Here is a 25,544-nt window from a genome sequence, read left to right on the forward strand (position 1 = left end):
TAAAGTCTGAACCGTGTGTGTGTGTGTGTGTGTGTGTGTACCCAGCCATTTGTGAGTGATCACTCAGCTTTAGATTTCATTTGGAGCTCAAGATGATGATTACCTTGTTCTGTCATCCCATCTTCATAAAGAGAAACTTCCTCTCATTTCTCTGAAGCTGTAGTACTCACAAGGAGGGCAAAATAAATATTCGCCTCTTTCTTTACTAATTTTCTAAGGAGTTGTTTGGTTCTTTAGAATCTTTTAAGGTAGAGGTCCAGAGTTTGTTTTGCTTTAGTATTATTTTGAACTTGCAGCTTTAAAGATACTTATGCTTCATTCTGTTACAACCATTACTCTATGGATGCTTAGAAATTCCTGGGAGCCTTTGTTTCTATCTTTTTTCCTAGTATAATGAGATGGTCCAGATTCATTTTATTAGGGTCTCACCCCTCCACCCCACCAAGATCTGGAATTAGCTAGTTCTCAGAGGGACTTACTCCTTTCAATGAAAAATGTTATTTAGAAAACATAATCTTGTCACTAGGGGATGCTCATTACTTTTGGGTAGATCATTGTTTTTAGATCTTGAGTGAGCTAAACTAGGAAAAGCATTGTTGTCTAAAAGATAACTTCATCTCGCTTCTAATTCACATTCATTGTTACATGGTTTTTACTTAAGACCATGCCTTTGTTTATGCCACACACTTGGGTTTTCATTCCTTTATGTTCCAAATCTTTGTTCCTTATGACACCACCATTGGGCTACATCGGACACACGCTAGTAGAGCCTCTGCTAGGTAAAGCTTGCCATATGTATATTTAAGGTCCTCTGATGATTCTAATGCTCACCAGTGTGTGAGAACATTCCATTCGTCTTATTTTGTGAACTGCTTTACTTTATTAGGTATTGAACTATACTTCCCATTTTCTTTTAAGAAGTTCCCTTTATGTTTTTGGTCATATTCTTGATGAGCAATGTAGGTATCATCTGAATTCTTCTTTTTGTGTATAACTCACTGCTCTACACATGGAATAGAAGACTAAAGTCAATTCACTCCTTGAAAGCTAGGCTGCAGTTCTCTTTGACCACTTGGAATACTAACACACAGGTGAACTTCACTAGGAAGACTCCGCCTGAGGCCAGAGAATTATCACTGCTTTGAGCTGAATGCCTGGTACTGGAGTAGATTTGCTTAAGGGCAATTCTGCATTTGATAAAATATCAGAGCAGTTTATGTCCTTGTACCATTGTTCCTTTTCTTTCCTCCTATGCAGAAATGTTAATTGACAATCAGAGGAGTAGCAAGTGCATACCTGAAGTCCCAGGCCTTTCGGAGCCCATCTGTAACACTTGCACAGATTCAGGGCTGACATGGATTCTGTCTTTTCATCCATGCTCGCTTGAGAGTGTCAGTGTGTTCCTTATTCTTGCTTCTGCACTCTGAGTTCTGAAATCTGACTATGACTGGTCATTTTATTGCTTCTCTCTTAAAGCAGACTCTAGGTCTATGTTGGCCCATCTAGCTTCGTTTCGACAACACGGGAGAAAGTCCACCAAGAAATGACTATCATGAGATTCGATTTTGATTTAAGAAATCAAACCCATTGATGTTGATAGTCTTTGAACTTCATATAATATTAACTTAGTTTTTGTTTGTTTGTTTGTTTGTTTTTTAAATAATAGAACACATATTCATATCTGATTCCCATTACCCTTTCTGTCAGAAAACCAACTCTTAAAAAAGAAATCAATGGTTTACAATAGTACAATGCAAGTAAAATAATTTTAGGAGAGGTCGACAGCACATTAGAATAAGAGAATGAGAATTCTGTTCAGTGTATAGGCTTGGATTTATTTTTTGACTTTGGCACTACATTGCGCTTCAAGCTTTCTGATTGCTAGCCAAGACATAAAGGGAAAACTTTGGCTCACATATTACTTATCTAATTGAAGAAAGCACATGAATCCACATGGAATGAAGACATTTTCTTGGCACTGAATTTTGTAAAGAATAGGTTGTATGATTCTACTAAGGATATTTGTAACAATGAATTATAACTTCACTGATGATTTTGTAAAAGATATAAAAATGAACTTCAAATGAGCAGTTTCTCATTCTGTTTGACCAATATCATGAACTCATTGGCAGGAATTTATAGTTGAGGTATTACCTGACACTAGAGGGATAATACTTAATAGGAAGTATTTGTACTAGGTTTCAGTGTTGATATATTTTCCCCATTTTTTACTTTTATTTCCCATTTGTTCTTTTATTGAAGACACTTGTTATAAGTAAAATGTTGGATCTTGCTTTAAGAATATGTAATTTGAAATCTCTGTCTTTTAAATTAGGCTGTTTAGAGCATTTACTTTTAATATAATTATTGACATGATTAATCTTAGTATTAGTTCCATCTGCTTTTTATTCTTTTTCTGCCTTTTGTGTTGAGTACTTTCTTTTCCAGTTTATCTCCTCTGTTGACTTATTAGCTGTGATTATTAAAAAAAAAAATAGTGGTTCTTTTAGGTTTATAATACACATCTTTAACTTATCAGAGTCTTTGTGCAGGTGACACTGTACCAGTTAATTTGTAGATTTGGAAACCCTGCATCCTCCTGTACTTGAAGTTTTCTCTCCAGGCAATATTCTGCTTTTTTCCATATATTTGACCTTTATATATGTTATCAGCTCTGTACTACATTGTTTATTGTTTAAAAAGTCAGTTTTGTTCAGTCCGTTAATCAGTTGGTAAAGAATTTATAAACTCTCTCCCAAATAGTAATAGGAAATTCTTATGCATTTGTTTGTAGTTACACCTTCTGGTGTATTTTATTCCTTTCTATAGACCCACAATCCTGTCTGATAACGTTTTCCTTTTACCTAACAACTTTGAAAAAAAATTGTTGTAATGCACATTTATTGATGGTGATTTCTTCCACTTTTCATGTGTCTAAATAATTTGGCTTTTGTTTTTGTAAGGGAATTTCACTGTAGTTTGACATTTTGTTTTTCTTGACATGCTTTAAAGATTTTTTTCCCAATATTTTCTTGTGTATGTTTTTTCTAATAAGAACTTCAAAGTTATCTTCATGTATATTTCTCTATAAATAAGGTCTTTTTTTTTCTTTACTTAAAAAAAAAAGGTCTCATAATTTTTGAGTAATTTCATAATGACCTAATAGGTGTAGCTTTCTTCGTGCTTTTGTGCTTAAAAGTTTATTGAACTCAGCTCTGTGCTTTGTGATTGGTTTGTTTGGTTTTATTTATTCCTTGAATAACAAAGCAATCTTTGTTAGAGATTCAAGTCAAATCAGACTTGACACTATCATTTACTGATTTTTTTTTTTTTTAATATGGGTCTTACTTTGCTGCTTCTTTGCATTCTTCTAATCTTTGGGTAGCGCTAGACATTTTGAATTTCTATTCAATGCTGGATAATCTTGTATGTACTCTGCGCTTTGTTCTTGTGTACAATTAAATTTGCTTAGAAATAGTTTGAACCTTTGGTTCTGCTTTTCTGATTCATTTTAGGTAGAACAAAAACTAATGTAGGTATTAAGATGAGTGCTGATCATTCCTACCACTGAGTCAGTGCCCTTCTAAAATAGCCTGTCTAATATTTGGTAGTTACGGAGTTTTCATTCTGTATGTGGGAACAGGTGCTCCTCCCATCTTGATGAATGTTGCTCACTGTTCCTGCTAACATTTCAGATCGTTCTTTTCTCCAACCCTGGTTAGTTCGTCACATTCATGTACTAATTAGCACTCTGCCAAATACTGGAGAGGAACCCTCTGCAGATTTCTGGGGTTCCCACTTCAGACATCCTCTCCCTCTCAACACTCTGTCCCATAGACTTCAGCTGCCTCAGCCTCTCTAGGTTCCATCTACAGTTTCTCCCAGGCTGTATTCTGGATGTGCTCTGGAAAGGAAGCTTGGGGAGTAATAGGGCTCACCTCATTTGTTTGTCAGGAATTACTGCCCTATGTTACCTCAGGCCCAGTGTCCTGAAAGCATTGCTTCTTTTGCTTTATCTTTGTTGTTGTCTCAGATTGAAGGAAGTAGAACTCTTCATTAATTTTGAATGTAGGTTAAATAGCGAACAATTAATGTTGAATTCTTTAATAACTGAGTTGTGGCAGCATTAGGCATTTCCTATTGGTACTTCTGGCTCTTAGAGGTAGATGTACAGGGACTTGGGTAGCACTAAAAATCCCAAGCCTGGGTTTTTATTAGTTAACCCCTGTGTTATTCAGCTTGGGCTACTGTAACAAAATGCTGTGTCGCTTCAATGATGGAAATTTGGCTTTTTTTTTTTTTTTTGCATTCTGGAGGCTGTGAAGCCTAAGACCCAAGGGCTTGTTAGGAGGGTGCCATTGCTGTGCTTACATGACTTCTATGCATAAAGAGTTTCATAAAGGTACTAATTTCACCATGAGCGCCCTTCCCAACCCACATACCCATGACCTCATTGGCCCTCTAAGGCCCCAAGAAATTTTGTAGGGATACATTCAGTCCATATCAGCAGTCTTAAGTGTGAACCTGATATGGTACTTCTCTGTACAACTTGGCCGTTGTGATGAAGGCCTCTGGACCATACGTCTGCTCTGACTACTTTCATTGTACTAGAAGGCTCTGTGTCAATATAGGAATGGCTTTACCATCAGGAGACTGAACCTTACCTGTCCTTTTCTGGTGAAAGAATTTTTGTTCCCATCATTCTTTCTGAAGTGCCAAGAATTTATTTAGTTCCACTGGATTAAAGAGAGCAAAATTATCTGCTTGAATCAGGAGCGACTTGTAGGAAGAGATCAGGGCTGTGAAGCCTGTGGGGATCTGCATTTATAAGGAGATGGCTTCAGCAAGGATAAGTCGTATCTTAACATCTCAGTCCTAAATGACAGATTTGTTGCAGAGAAAATGGAAGTGGATGGAATCAGTACTGTGTCTTTTTTCCTGTGGCAGCATTTCAAAATAATGTATTGTAGCTCCGTTTTTGCTGGTTCCTCTCCCTTCAGTTAATATTACAGTCAGAAGCCTGATGAGTCGGTGCTGTTTTCTTCCTAATCAATGCAGTGGACAGGTGATGTCTGTGAGGATATTAATGAAATCAGAAATCGTCTGTGAATGAGGTGGTTGAATTTTTTATTTCAGCTATTAATGTCAAGTGAATGCAGATACACTGCTTTTGTCAGAGATTCTGCGATGCCAGACTTTTAGGTAGTGTCAGATTTTGTATTTTAATTTACGTGTTAATTGAACTTACTTGTTAGGTATCTTATCTCAGAACATGGGGATTTTTCTTAAGTTTTAAAAATTAATTAAAGAGTAAAATCATGACTGTGTTTTGTTAACTGCTCCATCTTCTGCCAAGCTTCTTGTAGCAAGTGGAATTATAAAGCCTTATATGATCAGTTTATAGCACTAGCTCTGAACAACTGATGAACCACTTCCACAGAATCCTAGGACAGTTTAAAAATGAAGGCAGAACTTCCCTTATGCTTTGCAGGCCTGCGGGCTTGCTTGGAGTCTGGAAGCTCACTTTCCTTTAGTGGCTGCTTTGTGGTGAGACTGGGTTGTTCGAAGCAGTTGAGTTTCTAATCACAGGACAGTCCACTCTTTACACTGACTCCCGGGTGCCCTTTTTAAGCCTTTTGGGGAGTCACAGTGAATTTTAAAAAGGGTCTATTGTCTGGTATTAAGGCAATAAGGAGGAAGCAAAGGAAGACTGAGACCTGTTCTTTCCCTCTGAGCCTGCCTATTGTCTGTGGCTATTTCAGGTTAACTGAATGTCTAATTGCTCGGTCTCATCTGCCACACTCCAGGTGCTCCACGGCCACCATGTTGGACAGCACGCAATTACAACATTCTCATCGTTGCTGAAGGGTCTTATGAACAGCACCACACTCAAGGTTATTATACAGATTCACTTGCCCCAAAATGTGGTGATCATAGTGCTCTTTCGGTCTTAGAAAGACAGAGCAACCAAAGGACAGACAGGAAAACACAAATAATAAACAACCACTTTATGCAAGGAAAATCACAGTGGGCTATGGACGTGTTCTTGACACACCACATGTGTCCCTAATAATAGGGCCCTCCCCACCCCCTGTACTAACCCTCAGAAAATGAAGTCACTACATCTAGTATTCAAGTTCTCAAAAAAACTCATTTTACAGCTCAATCTCTCAATTGCTTTGACTGTCACAATGACCTTCAGTAGAGCAGTGCTTGTTTGCTCATGATTCTTCAAGGAGTTGCTTGGCAGTCAGATGAAAAAGGTGGGGACAGTTGAACACAGATGTAGTCATTTAGGCATGATCTACAGTTACAAGTGCTGGGCATTATTGTAAACAAGCCTTTTAAAGAGCCAATAAAAACAACATTGCCAGTGTCGATTACGTGCCTGCAGGATGTGTAAAAAAACATACTCTTCAATGACTGGGCACTGGAGGTCCAATGGTGTCCTGTGTGGACTCCAGAAAGAGCTGTGTCTCAACCGGCAAGGCGAGGTGATCTGCTTGTACAGGTAACTCTAAAAGTGCTCTGGTGACACTTTTGTGCCTGCAGAGGTCTTAATGAAGCATGAGGAGAGAGAAAACAAAGCTTTTTCTAAATTAAGTGTGCTCTGGAATATTCGATGTGATCTTGACGTGGGTTTAGAACTAAAAGAAAGAAATGAGCTAGACATTTTGCCATTTCAACCTCAGCCCTAGAACAAAGTCACCTTGTTAAAAAAAAAAATCTTTTTTGAAGGTATCCTCTCAAAGATCTCAAAGAAAATGAGGGACCTTCTTGTATTTAGGATTCACTTAAATTTGGACATTAAAAAAAAAAAATCTTCTGGAAATGATCTTACTGTTTTTGTTTTTTCTCCCCCGAGAAATCCTTTGAGTTCTCAGAGGATGATTGACTCGAATTTATTTTCTCATTAAAAGTCAAATCAGAAAACTGCTAAACAATCCCCTTAAAATAATTTAAAACCTATACAATCTATTAATGTGCTAGAAATACACGGAAAAACAAAAACCTGGAATAAAACATACTGTTAACAGGGGTTGACTCTGGGCAGTAGGATTCCTGTGGATTCCCTTTGTTCCTTCAGTCTGTTTCCTTTTCTGTGATGAATATGCATTAGTCTTATAATTAGAATAAAAAGAAAACTTAAATTATCACTTAAAAAGAACAGGTTAAAGAGAACCCTTGATTTGACTTATAGGCTCCCACTTTGTTGTGTTAATAAGTCAAGGGGATGGAAGGAGCTTTGTTGCATAAGGGCTAGTTCTACAGGTGAAATGTGTTGTCCAGCCAGTGCCTCCTGCGGTTCCATCATTTACAGTATTGAGACTGGCATGCAAAGATATGTCTAGTAAATTATTAAGACTTCTGTTTTCTGGGGCCTCCCTGGTGGTGCAACTGGTTAGGACGCAGCACTGCAAGCTGAACGTAGTGGCTTCAGTGCAAGTTTGATTCCCAGCCCTGGAGGTGATCTCCAAAGCGCATCAAACCTCTCCTGTCCCACCTGCTGCTCCCCTCATCAGTGTACCTCATTGATCTGCCTGTTCTGCTCCCCACTCTGTCTCTGGTGAATCCTCTCACTGCCTCTGCACCGCTGGCCTGCACCCCAGTTCTGTTTGCCTAAATAAATAAATCTTTAAAAAAAATACTTCTGTTTTCTTCAACTCATATGATTAGTACTACATGGTCTAGTTAAAGTCCAACATTGCCCAACTTGTTACTGCCAGGATGCTGGATGCTGGGATACTTCTAGGGAGGGTTGACCTTGAACAAGTTGAAAGTGCTCAGCTGTCTTCAGATCATTTCACATTAATTCCTGGTGAAATACTGTGAAAAGATTACTTGGAGGTGAAGGTAATCTTGGTCTCTTTTTTTTGGGTCATTGGCTTCCTGTGACCTTGAATAAGTCAAATTATATAATTCTAATTTCCTCTGTATTACTCCTTATTTAGTGCCTTAAAGAAGCTTTTTGTTTTGGGGGGAAGGGTCGAAATTATTTTGACCTAGTTGGAAGAAACATATGTTCTGAGAAATGTGAACATGTGTCTTTTTCTTACTGTGCTGTTTTTCTATTCTGGTGCCACTTGTTACATCATGCAGACTGAGTAACAAAAAGACTGATTTCATGGATGATGTTGTGATGGGTGGCAGAAAAGAAAGATTAGAAACTTGGTACATTTGGAAAGGGATATTTTCGACACATCCCAGGGGATATGATCTACCAGGTACTGGAAGACTAAACCTCTTTACTGCCTTACAAAATACAGTACAGATGACCCGCATGTAAAATGCACTGCCTGTTGCTTTGGACATCACTTGACACTAAAAAGCTCTGCATTTTGTATTTTTGCATGTCAGAATCTTAGCCAGAGGAATTAAAAATAAATATTTAAGTAGGTTCCTGACTTTTCCTATCAAGGAAGCTCTGAGACAGGCAATTTGCTTAGCAAGTCTTTTTGTTCGCCTGTTTTTGTGCTGCAGAGAAATGTGATGTTTGCTTCTGATGATTCCAAATGTGCATGCATTATACGATCAGAGCAGAGCAGAGAAAATGCCAGTGCGCTCTGTGGAGGGCTGTATGATGACATGTGACCCTAGTGACAGGAATAAATGCGCCCTGGCCGAAAGGAGCCATTAATGTGGATGAGAACATTACCACACAGTGAGTGCCACTGGCCTGGAAGTTGAATGGTTAGCGACTTCTTAGCTAAAACCATCCTGTGCCTGGACAGGTGCCGGAGCTGTGATCTTGGTGCCTTGTCTGTCTGTGGGCTGCGGTCCAGATGGAATTTCCTAATCCTTGGGTCCTGAATATTGATTTCTTGGTTTACATAAGATTAATATTATGGGCATTTCAGGTCTGATGTATTTTTTAAGCCTTTGAAGGCCACTTTAATTATAGAAATAATGAGTACTCCAAAAGAATAGTTGATAATTTTGAAAAAAACAAGGTACAATGCGTTTGAGAAAAAGTAAGGCTTTTTTAAATTATGTTTATTTTTACATCATTTTGTGCCTTTTTCTGTCTCAGTTGTAATCCCCGTCACTAGTTCCCCCGTGTGCCATCACCATATTCGTGTGCATTCCCCCACTTGCCCCTCTTCCCATTTTTGACTCCATTCCCCACTCCACCCTCATAAAATGTCTCCACTCCACCCCCATAAAATGTCTCTGGTATATAGTTGCTCATTGTTATTATTATCTCCCCCCCTGGTAAAGTAAGGTTATGTTTGCTGAACCCAGTGTGCTGGAACCTGGTGAGTGGTTATGAAGCTTTCTTGTCCAGTTTGGTTGATCCGGTATAGGACCGATCAAGAAAGTTCTAACACATGACCAATGCATATAACTTATTTTTAACGCTTATATACATATTTTCTTTCTATTTGCTAATAGTTGATGTTAGTTCAAGTAGTTTTCTTTTCTAGGTGCATTTCTGTCACCATCTTTGTGATTCCCACGCCACCTTTGTCTAAATTGGAGCAGCAATTTAAAAAATAATGTGGAACAGCCTGAGTGCAGCATCCTAGACTTTTTCTAAATTCCCCCGCCCCCCCCCCCAACCTTCAGGTGTCTAACCTGCATCAAAATCTTTAAGACACTAATCTTTATGAAGCCCTTTCAAACGTTGTGCTTTAATTTTGATAGAAACGACTCATCGCTCTCTTTTTACACTCAGAGTTTATTGATTTATATGGTTGTCATCTGTTTACATGCTATTGAATTACATTTTGAAATCACATTAGCAGACATTGCCGGGGTCCCCCGAGCTCAGGGCAAGCCTGATGAACTCACACGGATGCGCAGCACCGCAGGGGCACGAGGCGTGGGCACGTGCTCAGCCCCTGTGGCCCCGCCCAAGCGCACACGTCAGCACTCCATGCACCGTGGTGCCCGTCACTGCCCGGCCACGCCCACCAGGTTACTCTGCCAACATCTCCAATACTGCTGCAGCTGCAAACCGTTCACCTTAGACCACTGTTTCCCGTGCCCTGGCCCAACTTAACAGTCAGGTACAGTTAAGTAAATATTTCTGAAATTGTGCTTAACTTGTCAACCCGGATATATATTTTTTAAAGATTTATTTGTGCATACAGAACTGGGGTACAGACCAGAGCTACAGAGGGGTAGAGGATTCACCAGAGACAGAGTGGGAGCCGAATGGGCAGATCAACAAAGTATACTGTTGAGGGGAGCAGTGGATGGGTCAGGAGCCGTCTGCTGCACCATGTGGTCACCTCCTGTGGGGGGATCGAACTCATGCTGAAGTGGCTTTAGCTTCTCAGTGCTGTGCTTTAACCCTCTGTGCCCCCAGGGAGGTCCCAATCCTGATATTTTAAGTTCTGAGTAGACTGTTTTGCTCCTCTGCTTATTTATGATACATGTAGCATTTTTACTTGATTGGTTTGTGGTGCTATTTAAACAGTTCAAGAGCGGAGAGCAGTGTGGGACCCAGTGGGAAATAGAATTGGAGTGGGTCCTTGTCAGCAGTGGCTTCAGGCTGGTTCATAGCAAGCTGAAGGAGATGGAGTCCAGGTGGTGCAGACACCCACATACCTGTCAGAAGTATGATTGTTTCCACAGTGGAGCAGCTTCTACCAACCAAGCTAAATAAAACCCTTCTTTTTCTTTCTGTTTGGTGTTTTCCCCAACTGTAGAAAATGCTTAGGGGACATTTTAAGGAGTGACATTTAAGGCAGTGATAGATGTGCTTCTGCTGGGCCAAGTTCAGGTGTTAACATCGGGAACACAAGGAAGGAGTTGACTTAGGCATATGTTTACCTAAAGAGGAAAAGGAGTGTAAAAGATAGGAGAAAAGGTTAATTGGGCGAGTGTCAAGTATGAAGGGACTAATGATGGGCCTCAGTGTAAATGCGAGGAACACTTTTGAAAGGAAAACTTGGCCTTAGAGGAGTTTGTGAAGCAAACGTTTCAGAAACTTGGTCTTTGAGGCCGAAACACATTCATTACCAGAATAAAAATGAACACACCTTAAATTTTCCTGGAAAGGATCACAGAAACATCAAAGTCCTCAGGAGATCATTTCATCCTGGCCTTAGCGAAAGCCCCCGGGCACCCAGGCATCTGAGTCTGGGTGCCCGAACAAGGTCCATTCTTCAGCCTTCCTGGCTGAACTGATGCTCCATCAGCAGACCTTGAACCTCGGGAAACCCATTTCTGTTTGTCTTACACCTCCTGGATTGTGCTTTTGTACACATCCCTTTTATTTTGTCCATTATTCTTAGTCATACAGATTGCTGCTTTGTTGAAAAGGAAAATTACCCTAAAACAGACTTGGCAAATACACAAACCTGTCACTGTTTCCAGGGCCTCTGAATCCTTCCAACACATTTCTTACCAGAAGAGCAGGGACTGCTTCCTTTACTATGAAACAGATTCCTTGGAGCACCCTTATCAACCTTGGTTCACAAGTTGAGTGATGCAGTAGAATTTAGAGAGTTCTGACATTCAGAAAACAGCAGCCAACTGTCAGAAAACGGTAGGGGATGGTAATAATGACCTCCATTTAAGGTCACTGGTGCTTGCGTGCACACAGTACTCTGGCACCAGCTTTGCCATGTCCTGCTGCTCATGTTGCTGGTGCCAGGTTTACTCTGTGGGGCCAGAATAACTTTGAGTATAGTGACAAAAAGCAGGAGAGCCTGGACTCTGGGCTTTTGTAGGTCTGATCCATAAAGGCAGATTTAGCCGGACTTGCCGTCTGGCATGTCTGTCTTATTTTTCTGTTAGCACAGACTTGACCATTATTCGCCACGTCAGTGAATGAGATAACTTTTAGAGTCAGGTCTTTTAACTAAAAGGCAACGTTACTGTGTTCCTATTACCTAACACCTCGCGGTGCTTGATTCTTGAATGAAAAGATCAACGGCACTAGTTTTCTGGGTAAAAATGTGTGTAGATGTCTATAAAATTAATTCCTGATTCAGATTTACTGTTTCATATTTAAACAATGAATAGTCTCCATCCTTTGAGGTTAAAAGCGTAAAAATAGCCAGCAACCTCATAGGCTTATTTTTATCTATTTCTGAAGAAGGATTAAATAGTATCTTTATTGTTTTATATTTTCTTTCAATCATTCATTGTTAAATACAGGCTTGGACCATCTGTCTCTGCCAAGATCTGCCTAGATGTGGAAGACCGACTTACACAGATGCTAAAAAATCCCCTGTAATAATCTATTTATGCTATTATTCTCCAGGCATTTCCCTAATACAGTTTTAAATAATTTTTTACAAACTAAAACCACAAGTTTATCTGTTAATTAAAACTATTTTTGTTGACTTGGTCTCAATGCTCTTGAAGCCTGTGGGAATTGTACTTAGCTGTCTTTTCTCTTGAAGATAAGGAAGAAAACAGGAAACTGTATCAACTTACAAAGGTAAAACACAAAACTCAGTTTTCTGCTATCAAAGTACATTCTTTTTTTTTAAAAAAAGATTTATTTATTTATGCATACAGAACTGGGGTACAGGCCAGAGGTGCAAGAGCGATGAGAGGATTCACCAGAGACAGAGTGGAGAGCAGAACAGGCAGAATGACTGAGTTACACTGCTGAGGGGAGCAGCGGGCAGGTCAGGAGAGGTCTGCTGTGCCATGTGGGTCACCTGTGGGGTCGGAAATCAAACCCGCACCTAAGTGGCTACAGCCAGCTTGCAGTGTTGCGTCCTTAACCCCTTGCAACACCAGGGAGGGCCCTCAAGGTACATTATTTTGAGAATCAGCATTCCCAATGGGTAGCCTAACTAATTCTCTGTGGTACAAGATGGGGTAAGGGGAATGAATGACTATGTTTGGGCACTCGATTTCTTTTTATTTTATACAAGTGCTTCTTAGGCAGCTCTGCCTCATCAGTATTCCATAGGTGGATGCATCATTAACCTCAGTAAAGAGTTTATTACAAGCCATTGTTAGAACTTGTTTTTGAATAATATTACTCCATTATTTAAATGAGACAAGCTACCTATATCCAAACTGAATCAACAGAGTTTAAGACTGTTCAGAATAAGCAGGATAAGGTTGGGGGAAGGGGTGATTTAGGGCAGATTTCCTGGACACCACACACATACATGGTCTGAAGGTACAGTATGAATTTTCCTTGAAATCGATTTGGTCCTTAGAATTGCTTCCTTCTCAATCAGATGCAAAATATGGTGAAGAACCATAAGCAATCATAAGTAATGGCTGTATACACCATCCAGGGTCAACTTCAACAAGACACAGGTCGCCCAATATATTCTGCGGCATCTGCTCTGGGACTCTTAAAATGCCTCCAGTGAAAGCTGGGTAGTCATAGGTAGATCCCGTCATACATCCTGACTTCCTTTATGGGCTCTAGATTAACAGCAACACTGCTGACCACTTCATTATAATCCTCCTGACTTCTCTCTGGCAAGAGAATTATCGGGACCCAGCTCTGCATGTTCGGAAAGCTGTCAGTAGCTCCAGTTTAGAAAGGATTATTTGTTAATGAGATTGCAAAGACAGGCACTAGAAATTGATGGCGATTCAATATCGTGTGCACTATAAGTAGTGTGTTACTTGCTTAAAGGTGCCTTTTTGTTTTCCGTTTCTTTATCAACTTTCGTTGCCCTTCCCTGCAATATTTTTTTTTTTTTAGCAGAATTTGAGATCTGGAAAGTGGGGCATGCTCAGTTACATGCAGACCTTATTGAGTGTTTTAGGATTTTTAATCAGAATGTAAATTATAGGTTAAAGCGTGATTTGCGTACTTTGGATGCCAAGGACAGTAAATACAGCTGATCACCGTGAGGACCACAAATATCAAGGCAGCTTCATCTGACTCGAATGAAACTCTTACCAAATCAATTTTTGTGCATAGGTTCTCCGAGCCCAGAGACCTTCAGGTAGATGCAGCTCTCCAAAGGGCTCAAGGTCACAGTCATGACTCTTTCTTTGAAAATAGGTGCATTGCTTCGCAGACACCTGGGTTTTGCCTTCACACCACAACAACTTTGCACGGAGGGGTTCTGCTGATGGCAGGACCGCCCCAGCCCCAGTACAGTTCCTTTCCAGGCATCAGCAGAATCTGAAGATTGCAGTGCTGCTGTGGCCTTTAGGATTTAGTCATGGAATGTAAGGAATTTTCAACAGGAAATGTATCTCGCTTTGAAATATTTTCATCTGCTGCAGTCACTTAACCTGTATGCCTTTTAGGTGTCAGCATTTAATTCTGGGATTTCATCTGGAATGTGTGTGTCTGTGGTTTTCTCTCTCAAGTTACCCATTGGATGCTGTTCATGTACAGTCCCTGTTACCATTAATAATCACATAAGCAGCGTTAGCGGGTTTTGGCAAATGTGCCATTTCATCTGTGCCTGAGAACGTAAATCTTTTATCGGCAATATAATTTAATTTCACTGTACATTTTTGGTTAGGCTGCAGCCACAAAGTCAGCAAAAAGGACGAGTTGTTTTCAGGTGGCTCATTTGGATTGTAGCTGCACTTATATGATTTGGCTGCTTTCTGAGTCTTCAATAACAAGCAGGATATCAATGTCAGCTTTTAGATACGTGATTTAAGCAAAAGTAAAAATAGCAGATATTTTATTGCCAAAGAAAAGCTGCTTTATGCCCTCCTCTGTGTGATCCATGTTCTCAGCCAGGTGCCTGCAGACTGTGATACAGCGGCACCTGACACAGAGTAGGTCCACACCAAATGTGTAGCTGTATCGCAGTTGTTATTCAAAGATCCCAAAATGCCTTTGCATGAAGGGTGTCTAGGCACCGAAGGACAGAGGCTGTGGTGAGGATAAATGAGGAGCATTGTGGGCGGCAGGTGTGAGTTTTCATGTTTGAGTGCTCACCTTACCATGTTCAAGAGGGTCAGCCCAGACCTACCAGGAGCTGCATTGTATCTGGAACAGCACAAAGCTAGCTAGCATCTAGGTAGCTTGCACATGTGGTTTTTATTTATTTGTGCATACAGAACTGGGGTACAGGCCAGAGGCTCAGGGGCGGTGAGAGGCTTCACCAGAGACAGAGTGGGCAACAGAACAGGCAGATGGTCAAAGTACACTGCCGAGGGGAGCAGCGGGCGGGTCAGGAGAGGTCTGCCGCGCCATGTGGTCACCTCCGGGGCTGGCGGGAATTGAACTCATGCGGAAGCGGCTTTAGATTCTCAGTGCTGTGCTTTAACCCGCTGAGCCACCAGGGAGGGCCGGTTCTCTTCTGTTTAAAGAAACGTAGAAACCTCAACAAAAGCTATTTTCGGGGTCATCTTATCTTACTCATCCTTAAAACAGCCTTGTTCTGTGCTAAAGCACATAGTAGCTGCTCAGTAAATATTTCCTGACCAGGTAGCTCTTGCTGAATACCTGAGAGAGATGCAGTTTTGTTGATTCACTGTAATCACAGAAGTTTGTAACATGACTGTGTCTTTTCTTTGCCCCAGATACCTTCCAGGGATGTTACTCTGCTACTGGCTGTGGTTTATTAAGGTGCCTGCTGTGTGCCAACCATTGTGTGCAGTGCTTGTGATACAGCATCTCATCTGTGATAGTCCACTGATTAGAAATCTAAGACATGGAATATTTATAGAAAGAACTTATGTTCAATTTGCATATCCTGAAATTCTGCGGTAAAGGGTTTCTTCACTGTCCTGTCTACTCTGGTTCTCCACCAGAAGCCCATGCTGCTGTGTGCTGGACTGGACGACTCCTCTCGACAGTTGTCAGCTTTCATCTGCAGAACAGTTTCTCAAAAATTCCCACCGCCTGGTGGTAAGCCACACAGATGTGCCTCTCATTGTGTAGTATCTTTTCTTTAAAAAAGGTAATGCATCTCTGCATAAAAAGCAGTCCTGAGAATCTCCTTTGATGATTGATTCAAGATTGTGCATCTTGGTTTTGTTTGCTTGACATTGGCCGTTCAAAACAGGCATCTTTCTGATCTGACAATAAAAATAGCGGCCAGTGTGAAATACTCGCAGGCGTGGGAAGCATCACAAAAAAATAGTATTGAGGCGGGTTGCACTTGGGAAGCAAACTTAGAAAAAGTAGGAAGTCAACCACGGCAAGAAAGACTGGGGTTTGTGACTGCTGAGAGATGGTGGACAGGTGGTGGCGGCACAGGGAGGTGGGATCACGGATGAGCACAAGGAAATTTGGGGGCTGAGCGATGTGTTCATCTCCTGCATTGTGATGGTGGTTTCATAGCTGTTTGCATGTGTCAGGCTTGATTAATCCGTACGTTTTACATTCGTGGAGTGCATCATATGTTAGCTCTATACCTCAGAGAAGCTGTTAGAAAATGTTTGATTTTTGTGGCACTTACTGCATTATAATTAATTATCTCATATCTGTGTCTCCTACTAGACTGTAAGCTCCAAGAAGACAGGTTTTGGGTTTTGTTTGTACCTACATGCTCAGTGTGTGTCCTGAGACAGGTGTCTGCACATTCCAGCAAGGTGGATGATAGGTGCACGTTGCTGTTGAGCTAACCTGCAGGCATACAGCTTGCTAGGCGCTGGGTGAGATGCTAAAAAAGACAGTCTTTACAACAGGTTTTTTTTGAGAGAGACCAACTCCATTTTATAGAGCCAGAAGCGAACTAGCGTAGAACCTTCGGCTGGCTGAAGTGGACAGAAAGCTACAATCGAGGCCATCTAATGTAAAGTCGGCCATCTCTGCACTTGAACCCTTTGGCATTCCTTCTGGTTTATGTGGATTTTTATGAGGCCACGACAGGGAAATTTGCTGGAGTATGAGATTGAGCCCCTAGCATCTCCTTACCTTTGATGCAACAGGAACTGGGTAAATATTTAAAAATGAACAAATGAACCCAGTGCTGAAAGGTCTTCTGGAAGAAAAGCCTTTTCCTCTTCTTGTTTTCCTGGTCTTAACAGAGCACAACTCATGTATTACATGTACTTCTCTTTGTACTGCCTGAAACCCCAATGTGATGTGGATAGGACAGAGCAGAAACAACACCGCTGGGAGGAACATGGGTTGTGGCAGCAAATCTCACCGGACTTGTGTGCCCGAGGGACGCTTCATGGTCACAGTAGAGGTTTTATGCCTGGAGTAGGAGGGAAGGAGCACAGTTTTACCTTTTCTTCCTAGTTGTGTTATCTGTTGGTTAGCTCTAAAAAGTAGCTGGTTTTTGTAGGCCAATGTTAAAATTCCAAGAAGAGATTATAAAATGTGTGCATTATAATGTTACCACGTGGTCGGCATATACTTTCTCCCTTGTTTGGTGATAAGGAATGTCATCTTGTAAGGATTTTAAAATACATTTCTGAAAATACATTCTTTTTTACTTTTTTTTTTTTTTTAAGCTGCAATAACATCAGTTTGTCTTAGGGTTTTGTTTTTGTTGTTGTTTTCTCTGTTTATTTCAATGATAGTGCATTGAATTTATAAGCTCCACCTAAACTTTAGTTTAGCTAAAAGAAGTAGTTTGACAGCAGTGGTGTTAATTCTTACAGTCTGTCAGGGAGAGGCCATTTTGGGGTTTATTTGCACTCAGTTTTTCCTGTAAGTGCTGTTTGACCCCCATATAAAGTGCCGCTTATAACTCCATTTTAAAAACAAGTGAACAAACAGGGGCTTCCCTGTTGGCACAGGGGGTTAAGCACAGCATTATGAAGCTATCCACAGCCATTGAAGCAGAAGTTCGATCCCTGGCCAGGAAGGTCACCCACATGGCACAGGGCGCAGCAGACCTCTCCTGTCTCACCCACTGCTCCCCTCAGCAGTGTATTTCAATACATCTACCTGTTCTGTGCCCTATGCTGGCTGGTGAATCCTCTCACCCCCGAACCTCTGGCCTACACCCCAGCTCACGTATGCATAAATAAATAAATCTTAACAACAACAACAAAAAAACTCTGGGCCTTCCCTGGTGGTGCAGCAGGTTAGTGTGCAGCACTGCAAACTAGCTGCTTCAGTGTGAGTTCGATCCCTGGCTCCAGAGGTGACCCATAGGGCATGGCAGAGCCCTCCTGACCTGTCCGCTGCTCCCCTCAGCAGTGTACTCCCTTGAACTGCTTGTTCTGCTCCCCACTCTGTCTGGTAAATCCTCTCACCCTCCTGTACCTCTGGCCTGTACCCCAGTTCTGTATGCATAAATAAATAAATCTTTTTTAGAAACGTAAATTCTTGCAGGGAAACAGAACAGACCCCTGATTTCTGTAGGCTTTTCACTCCAGTGCCCCCTCCCTTGTTTGTTTAGTCACCCCACAACCATCTGGGAGGCCTCTGTGCCAGGGCCTGTGCCCTTGTGGCAGGCCCGCAGCACAGTTCACTCGTGCCTCTGTGCAGGGCCGGAGTTTGTCCTTTCTGCCTACTTTCTCTGGGGGTGTCAGAAGTACCAGAACTGTTAATACTTTTATACTTGCCACAGATTATTTCTACCCTCATCTTTTATTTTGTAATATGGGCACACTAACAAACGCTTCCATGTGAGTTATACATGACAAATAATGTCCTTAGGGAAATCTATAAAAACCATCAGCTATTAGCGACTAACTCAGTGATCATCTCACTCCGAGTTTGCGTGGGTGTGGGTGAGAGTGCGCGTGGGTGGTCTGAAGTGGAACTAAATCTCTTTTGTTTTTGACTTCTAGCTAGTTGGCCTATAACTTGATTTCTCTTGAGGTGACTTGAATTTTTTCCTGTTCTGACTTGAAAATGCTTAGTTTGGGGTTTTGGAGTTTGGTCATTTTGATTAGTGTCATTCTAGTAAATAAGATGTCTGGACATATAGGAGTTTTTTGCTCAGTGGAAGAAAAATGGGGACAGAAGGGACTTCTTCCACTGACATCAGTGAGTGTGTTAGGGATGTTTAGGGAAATCCCCTCTATGCCATATTGGTGATGAATAACATGAATGCATATAATATCCTATAATTAAGTTAATGATCATTCATTTGTGGAGTCCTTTTTAAAAAAAATTGAAGATTTATTTATTTATGCATGCAAAAACTGGGGTGTAGGGTAGAGGTGTGTGGGGCTGAGAGGATTCACCGTACAGAGTGGGGAGCAGAACACGCAGATCTACTGAAATACACTTATGAGGGGAGCAGAAGGACAGATGGGAAGATATATGCAGCGCCATGTGGGTCAGCTCCCTGGCCTGGGTTTGAACTCACACCACAATGACTGGCAATAGTTTGGCAGCATGGAGACTTTAACCTCTGTGCTACCAAGGAGGCCCGAGAGTACTCATTAATGATGTCATGAAACACTCTGGAGACTCTTGGGTGGTCATTTCAGTATTATTTGGAAAACTTCTAGTGCTATACTTTCCAGGGAAATTGGGCACGCACATAAACTTGATTTTGTTTTCTCTGACCTCCCTGTGCTATTTAGGGTTTAAGTTACCTTCTACAGTAGATATTTGGTCACTGGGAAATCCCTTCAAGGCAAAGACCACACTGGTTTGTGTCTCCAGTGCTTCCTTCAGAGCCTGCCTGTTTCTTCACACAAGTGTCCGCCACCACGGCCGAGAACAATCCCCCCTCCTCTCCTTACCCTGCTTCATCCAGTTGATTTCTGTATCTTGAGATATTCAGGGTTGTGTTGGGGGAGAGCGCTCGCCTGGTCCTTCACCTCACGCTTATCTGCATATCTCTGACCAGCTGTGTGGCCTTGGGTAAGTTACACGTTCTCTGCTTAGTATTGCAATTTGACAACATGAATAATTGTGTATAGCTTATAAAATTGTGAAGATTAAGATATGACCAGCATAAGGATTGGCACATGGCAGGCCTTGGCAAATGCTGCTTGCCCTTTTCTATCCATACCTGCTTTACTAATTCTTAAGATCTTTCTTCACACTGGATTGTCGTAAAAGCCTCCTCCTTTTGCTGATGTTTATTCGTCTCTTCTGTTCCTTGGTCAGCTTAGATATTACTGCCAGATTAAATATTTACTAATTATTTACAGTCTGTCCTGACCATAATTTAAAACATACAAACAAAGTATCCATCAGTGCTTTGGACCCAGAAGAAGAAGAATTTGCTCAGGTTGACAGTCAGTGAGACTGTAACCTTGTTTTTTGTCCGTATCTCCAGTCACTACCCTTCAGATATGTCATAACCCTTTCAAATTGGATTCTTAGTCCTTTCTGTTGGCAGGTGTTGGGGCAAGGGACCCAAGGACCCAGAGGCTCAGACCTTGGCCCTGCCAGTCACCTCTCCCACTTGTTCTCTTCCTGGTGCAAGAAGGAACAGATTGGGAACCCAGTGCCAGCACCCCCACTCACTGCTGGTCTCTGGGAGAACTTGCATGGGATCATGGGTGGGCTTAGGCTTGAGCCCACGTGGGGCCTAATATCTGTTTCACATCTTCCTCCTGGAATTTCACTGCCTTTGGCCAACCACACAGAGGATGCACGCTGAGAAGAGAGAAGGAGCAGAGAGCTCGCGAGAGCTGGCTGGGTTCTAGCTACCACGCTAGAGGAACATGAGTGCAGGCAGCACAGCCTCTCTGTCTGGGCCACCTCACTGCTGCAGGAAGCCAGGAAGCAAGACATTCAAGAGAAGTAGGTGTTGGCCCTCCTCCTTGTCACCCTCAGTGCCGTAAACCCTGTGCTATCAGGACAGGTTACAGCAGATGCGTCCGTCGTGGAGATGGCTGGGAAGGAGCTGACTTGGAAGCATGTGGAAGGTGGTGGGCCAGGGTGGAATGGTACGGAGTAAGTGTCATCAGATCCCCATTCTGCTCCTGTTCCATCACCTCTGCTGCTGATGTGTTTAGTGCCTGTGATACCCCCTTATTTTACCACAGCCCATTTTGAATGCCACTCCAACCCCCCTTTATTCCTTTCCCTGATCAGCTCAAATTATTTGCAGATTATTTGTATCCATTACAGCCAATGCCACGTGCATCTTTCAGTATTATTTTTCTCAGATTTGACTTTGTTCTTACATTGACTATTCAGTGCCATTTACCTGTGAGGTATTGTACTGAGTGCTGGAGATCCAGATGGTATAAAGCTCTATTTCTCCTCTTTGTGAAAGTTCAGATCTGCACACAAATAAACGTAACACTACAAGGAGTTCATATTTCAAAACAAAACAAAACAAAACAAAACAGTGTGTGACGCAGCAAGGAATACTGTCTCCTTGGCGCTCCATGCCAGGGTGGGAACAGCTAAAGGACTTTATGGGAAGTGTATCCAGGTCAGGCCTGCAGTTCAGGAATGTCATTCTGGGAATTTTGTGGGAGATAGATAAAGAAAGCCATGTTGGAGGAAGGAGGTCTAAGATAAAGCCTGTTACAAATAATCAAATGAAATGTAGCATCGATGGCAAAGACCAGCTGTCTAAAATGGCCTGAGAAACATAGAAGAGACAAAAGTCAGCAGGACTTGAAAATGACACTCAGTTCCCACCCTCTATTTTTTTTAAATTTTTTTAGATTGTATTTATTTATGCATATCAAGCTGAGTTACAGGCCAGAGGTGTAGGGGCAGTGAGAGAATTCACCAGAGACAGTGGGTAGCAGAACAGATAGACTGACGAAGTACACTGCTGAGGGGTGCAGAAGGAGAGACAGGAGAGGTCTGCCGCACCGTGTGGGTCAGGTCTGGAGCCGGGATCAAACTCGCGCTGAAGCTGCCGTGGCAGGCTGCAGTGCTGTGTCCTAACCCATTGTGCCACCAGGGAGGGCCTCACCCTCCATTTTATTTTTTAAAATTGAGGTAACTTTGCATTATAACAGTATGCGAGTTGCAGGTGTTCATTGTTGTGCATTTATGTGAGTATATACGTCAAGGTCACCAATGGAAATGGGCACTGTCCTTCACCAGACCACTGTCCCCTTTGTCCCAACTTACGTTCCAGCCTCTTTCGATTTCCTTTCTGGTAACTGCTGATTGTTCTTACAGGCCCAACATTTGTTTTCACTTTCTTTAGTTTATATGTTTGTTTTCTCTGTATACCACTGGTGAATGAAATCCCATAACCTTTGTCTCTTTCTGTCTGGCTTATTTCACTGAGTATAATTCCTTCTAGATCCATCCATGTTGCTGCAGATGGTATGATTTCATCTTTTTATAGCTAAGTAGTATTCCATTGTGGAAGAATGCTGTATTTTCATTATCCATTTGCCAATTTAGGGGCTTTTAGATCGTTTCTCATTCTCGGCTAGTGTAGATAATGCTGCAGGTAACATGGGGTGTGTTCCATGATCTCTGCAAATTAGTATTTTGGTATTTGGGGGGGTAAATACGCCAAAGTGGAATAAGTAGATCTTAATGGAATTTTTTTTTTTTTACCTGATTTGTTGAGGAATCTCGTAGAGCTTTCCAGAACTGCTTGCCAACTTACATTCCCATCAGCAGTGTGTCTAGGGCTCCTTTCTCTCTCTGCACACTCACCAGTACTTACTTGCTTCTTGTCTTTGGAACAATTGGCCTGTTCTTTTGAGCAGATAAGGCTGATAAAGGAATGTCAGAACAAGTTTGTGAGGGAAAATGATAACATTTTATCTGGACTTTCTCTCCTAGATTGTGACTTTCTTAAGAATAAGGTCCTGGCATTTGTCCATTTGTAGTCTGTCCATCTACAGATCCACTTATCCAACATTCATTGGGCACATACAGTGTCAAATATGGGCCCAAATCATATAGTGTGTGTTTTGCAATACTGTACTCAGTTATCCTTATCGAAGCCTATTATTGGTGTCCAGTGATACTTAACATTGGTTTCATGGATTATGTAAAAGGTTTCCTGAAGAGCATCTGAGAACTATGACTCAGAATGAGAATACCTGCTATCGTACCACCACTCTACACCTCCCTGTCACCCCCCCCCCCACACACACACACACAGTCACTCACAAGGAGGTAGGGTCAAGATGATGTTTAGTAGTTGTAAAACTATGGATGTTAGAATGCTTACATTTTGGTCCATCATGGTGCATTGAGTAGTTATTGAACTTTGACTCATGAACTCAGAAAATTGCCAACATTTGATCTCACGACAGCTCTTGAATTTCATTAACTGAACACGATTTCTATGTGATATAGCATTAATTGAACATAAGCATAATGAACAACATTTGGCTGGTTACCTTGAAACAAGCAAAACTAAAGCTTCATTCCGCCCTTGCATTGGTCATAGTCTAAATTCTCAGTAGCTCCATGTGGCTAGTGTGGTTTCTGTGTGAATAGAAAGTTCAGTTGAAAGATACTATTATAAATAGTGTAGTGGAGGTTACAGTCCCCACTAGAGTGAGACTTCCTGGCCTTGAACTCGGATTCTGCCAGGCACTAGTCCAGTGAGAATTCCCACTGTCTTACCACATTGGCGGTTATAATAATAATAATAATAATAATAATAATAACAATAACAATAATAATAATAGTAAGGGGTAATAATACATATCCCATAAGGCAGCTGTGAGGATTAAGCTAGTTAATATAAACTAGTATCCAGCATTAATGAAATGTTACGTGGTTGCCACCACCACCAACCACCACATTGTCATTGTCATTGCTGTCTTATTTGATAGGAAGTACATAGTCCATGAATATGACAAAGAAAGAATTCACTCTCTTTGCTCTGTAACATTTTCCCTGGGGATGAACTCTTCCTTGGGGGCTAGGGCCCACTGTTTTTGGCCAGCACTCTGCATAGCCAGTGACAGCTCTATACACATCCCATTTTACATGTGGTAGAGGCTGGTTTGGAAACCTGAGATGAGGGCCAGGGAGCATCATTCCAGGTAGAAAGGCACCGGCCACATGTACCCCCCGTGTCCCCCCCCAACCCCCGGGCTTGCTGTGAGACAGTCAGGTGTGACGTAGCTCTGAATTCCCTTTCATTGACTCATTATCTTGGCTACTTTGTTAGGCTAACTTGGGGACAATTAATTTATTTTCTATTCAATTCTTTCTTACACTGTGAAACAGTGGCCCTTTCAACACCGCTTGTGTACAATTTGTTATTGGTATTATTGGGAATTGCTGATGTAAAATGTTCTGTGACTTTTGGGAATATTAATAAGCCTCTTAAAGCACTTGTTCAATTAGATTCCCCTGACCTGCTGTCCAGAGGTTAAGCTATCATTAACTAGGAAGCTTTCTCTGCTGGAAGTGGTGGTAGGGAGAACCATTGTCTTTCCCCTTATCTTTGTCTTGCCGGTTTCACTGGCTGTTGCCCTGTGAGCGACTGAAGAGCAGTAGACCCCCAAGCTAGGCTCCAGGGCAGGAGAGAGTCGGGCTTATATCCCTGCTGTGCCTATTTCTGATTAGAATAAAAAAAGATTTGCTAGATTCAAAAGTTGGGAAGATTCATCATTTGTTTTTCTTATGCAGGGAATCATTTCTTTCTGCTTCCAGCCTCAGGGTCAGAGGACCATATTTTGTTTCCATAAAGCTTGGAGTATTTTCGTTAAGTCTTCGAGGACTGAACAGGAAGGCTTTAGTTGTTCACTGGGCTCATTCTTATTGATGTCGGGCCTTTAGATCAGCCCGCCGAGGATAGAAAAACCATTCTGTTTCAACTAACACCAAACACTGTCCTTTGAGACTCCAAGTGGCCATGAAATACTTGGGTCTGATGCAGGTACCTCATGCTATCTCCACCGAGCTGTCGTGAAATTCATTTGTTGTCAGATTTGTAGTTTCCTTTTCAGATAACAGATCATCTGATTGAGAGCATGAAGGTACATCTTCCTAAGTTTCTATGACAGAAAGATATTGAAGAAGAGGGAGAAGAGCCAAATATCAGGGACCAGACAAGCTGGCAGGAAATTGCAACCATGGTAGAATTTCCAGTGCTTTCCATTTTTTGAAGTCATGGATAATTTAAAAAGTACTCGCTTTTACTTTTGTTTGTTTCTTTGCTTGCAACCACGTCTATCCGCCAACCTTTCTAAAATGTCATGATGTAATTATTTTAACAGGCACTGTATGCTCCTTTATTTGGGGGATATTAACCTTTCTAAACAAAAGGAATGTTAATATACACTGGAGACACAACTAATGGGATTTCATTTTTCTTGTTAGGCAAGAAGCTTGACTTTTTTTTTTTTTAACTTCTCGTAAAAGAATGCGGCAAGTAAAATAATTGCCTTAAGCTAATCCATGATAGCGATTTTAAACGTGACTTTCCAGATCACTTTTATATGGCTTAGAAAGAATAATGTGATTTTCTTGTTTTTGTTTGCTTTAGCTAAACAGTGTTGAAGGATGATATAAATTCAATGAATTCAAAACAAAGAAAATGCTAATTGCTAATGTGCTGAGTTCTTTTAAGGCATGAAATATAGTGTTTAATTCATAAGCATTGTTTAATTTTATATAGATTTAGTTCATTTTTTTTGAAAGTTAGCATAGGACAAACCCAGAATAAATTAACTAGTTAGCCATTTTCTGGAACTCTGTGTATTTCTGCTTGATGTTTAAATATATATGACCTGAATCTGCAGTTCTTTTTATAACAGATACTGGTCCTGGGCTCTCAGACTGTAAGACAGAGCTCTTCAGGATTTTTGCAGGGCTCTTTCTCTCTTCCTGTGTCTCCCCTCCCTTTATTCTTCTTCTCTTCCCCCCCGCC

General features: G+C 41.4%; 1 protein-coding gene across 18 annotated transcripts in view; it reads left to right on the forward strand.

Annotated features, from left to right (window-relative positions):
- The window catches only part of CADM1 (cell adhesion molecule 1), a 323,968-nt gene that overhangs the window by 120,127 nt on the left and 178,297 nt on the right, over nucleotides 1–25,544 (forward strand). The gene's annotated exons all lie outside the window — the stretch shown is intronic.

The sequence above is a fragment of the Condylura cristata genome, unplaced genomic scaffold (genome assembly GCF_000260355.1).
Source record: "Condylura cristata isolate star-nosed mole 26May11 unplaced genomic scaffold, ConCri1.0 scaffold00025, whole genome shotgun sequence".
Classification (NCBI taxonomy): domain Eukaryota; kingdom Metazoa; phylum Chordata; class Mammalia; order Eulipotyphla; family Talpidae; genus Condylura; species Condylura cristata.